This window comes from Gekko japonicus, unplaced genomic scaffold, assembly GCF_001447785.1.
Source record: "Gekko japonicus isolate JY-2015 unplaced genomic scaffold, Gekko_japonicus_V1.1 scaffold167, whole genome shotgun sequence".
Taxonomy (NCBI): Eukaryota; Metazoa; Chordata; class Lepidosauria; order Squamata; family Gekkonidae; genus Gekko; species Gekko japonicus.
In genome coordinates, this window is record NW_015164670.1 from 1,554,249 (window position 1) to 1,556,833 (window position 2,585).

At 57.8% G+C, this 2,585-nt stretch overlaps 1 protein-coding gene across 1 annotated transcript in view; it reads left to right on the forward strand.

Annotated features, from left to right (window-relative positions):
* The window catches only part of LOC107108679 (myocardial zonula adherens protein-like), a 61,114-nt gene that overhangs the window by 52,647 nt on the left and 5,882 nt on the right, over positions 1 to 2,585 (forward strand).

Below are 2,585 nucleotides of genomic sequence, written 5' to 3' on the forward strand. Positions count from 1 at the left end.
CGCCGTCGCGCGCTTCCGGGAAAATGGCGGCGCCCATGCGTGCGCGGAAGTGGCTGCGTTGCGGACGGTTCTCCTGCTCCTCCTCGTCTCCCCGCGGCGGCCGGGCCATGCGGGCCCTCCCCCGTCTCCCGCCAGGGCGGCAGCAGCATCAGCATGGCCGAGCCGGAGGCGCTGCGGGGCAAGAGCCTGCCGGAGCTGCGCGAGATGCTGGGGCGCCAGGAGAGGCTGCTGGGCGACCGGTGGGTGAGCGTGCCGGGGCAGGAGGGTCCGCGGGCAGATCCCGGGCTGCGTCCGCACCCAATGCGGCGTCCTCTCGGAAACCTTCGCCCTGCTCTTCCTCCGGGGAGCAAAGGGTGCCCTGCCTCGGTCCATCTCCCCCGCCGTTTTGTTTGCACAACCTGTGAGGTGGGGCAGGCTGACGGAACGACCGAGCCACGGTCTCCCAGTTCTTAGTCTTGGCAACTAGGGACGGCGGCCTCCGAGTGGGACCCGGAGAGCCCCCGGAATTACAGCTCATCTCCAGACTACAGGGATCAGTTCCCCGGGGGGGGGGGCTGGGTGTCGGGGAGCCATATCCCCCTAAGCTGTGGAGTCTTGTGAGCAAAAGTCCTACTTTGTGAGCTGCTGCCATGAAAGTTGTGAGCGAGCGATTGGGCTGCTGCATAGATCAGTTTGCTCCGGAGCCCCATCCCTCCTGAGCAAAGACAAAAACGTGTGAGCCAGAGGCTGAAAAACTGTGAGCTAGCTCACACTAACTCAGTTTAGAGGGAACACTGCTCCAGACTACAGAGATCGGCTCCCCTGGAGAAAATGGCTGCTTTGGACGGTGGGCTCTGTGGCATTATTATACCCCACTGATACCTCTCCATTCCCCAAGCCTCCAGGTGGGACCTGGCAACCCCCCAGAATTACAGCTCATCTCCAGACTACAGGGATTAGTTTCCCTGGGGGGAAAATGGATGCTTGGGAGGGTGGACTGTACCCCACTGAGGCCCCTGTCCTCCCCAGGCTCCACCCCCAAATCTCCAGGAGTTCTCCCAACCTGCAGCTGGCAATCCTGCACCCGCCGTCTCCTACTAGTGGCCAAGGGGGACATGGCCACCCAACTTGACACTCTTACTTCATCTCGGTCTCAACATTATTTAGAAGTGGAAGTTCTGAAGGGGAGCGGGGGCATCCGGGGCCCCTCCCCTCCCCAACCGTGGAGCTGCCTTTAAAAGCACTTTTCCGCATTTGGATTCTAACCGGCCTCCGAGGTGCTCTGGAAGCAACAATCTCCCCCCCCCCTCAAATTTATCCTCATGACAACCCTGCTAGGTCGCTCAAGCAGAGAGGTCGACCTCTGGAGGGCTTGCATTGAGCTGCTTCACAGAGTGGGGATTGATCGGGAGATGCCTCTTTGGGTTGCGCCACAGTGTGTCCCTCGTGCCAGTGTGATAGGTTGCTGAATGTCTTTGGCGTGACCATTGTCATCCAGATCCAGCGTGTGAGATGGAAGCTCTGAAGGTCCATGGAGGAAAAAGAAAACCCTCACGCGCTGACTCACGTGCCTGATTTCAGAAGGCCACTGTAGGCCTGTTGTTGCAAAGAAGAGGCTCTACAAAGAGGTGTGGGGCGAGGTGACATGACGGACATGTTCGCCTGATGGTTGGTGGAGGGTACCTTGCAGTGGAAGGCCTTAGAGAGCAAAAGGCTCACTCGCTGCCTGGCTTATCCATTGTCCCCAGCCCACCCACCCCCTGCACTGGGCACCATCCCAGGACATGTGGATGAACCAAGTCATGGTCCCTGCTCTGCAGTGCTGGAATGCAGAACCCAGAGGGGAGTGTGGTGTGGCCCACCTTTACGGTGCACTGCCTAATCTCCCCCACCTCACCCCTGATCAGAACTTGGGGAGGGGGGAGAGCCATGTAAGCATAATACCTGGAGAGCACCTATATCTTAACTTCCAATTTAAGAACATAAGAGAAGCCAATGTTGCATCAGGCCAGTGGCCCATCCAGCCCAACACTCTGTTGTCACACAGTGGCCACAAATACCAGGGGCCATCAGGAGGTCCGGCAGTGGGGCCAGGACACTAGGAGCCCTCCCACTGTTGCCTCCCCCCAAGCACCAAGAATACAGAGCATCCCTTGCCCCAGACCGAGAGTTCCTATAAGAACATAAGAGAGAAGCCAATATTGGGTCAGGCCAATGGCCCCTCCAGTCCAACACTCTGTGTCACACAGTGGCCAGAAATTCCAGGTGCCATCAAGAGGTCCAGCAGTGGGGCCAGGAGGACACTGGAAGCCCTCCCACTGTTGCTCCCCCAAGTGGCTAATAGTCACTGATGGACCTCTGCTCCATATGTTCATCTAATTCCCTCTTGAAGCCGTCCATGCTTGTAACCGCCGCCACCTCCTGTGGCAGTGAATTCCATGTGTGAATCACTCTTTGGGTGAAGAAGGACTTCCTTTTATCCGTTCTCACCCTACCGCTCAGCAATTTCATGGAGTGCCCACGAGGAGTTCTTGCATTGTGAGAAAGGGAGAAAAGGACTTCTTTCTCTACCTGCTCTTTCCTGTGTATAATCTTATAAACCTCAA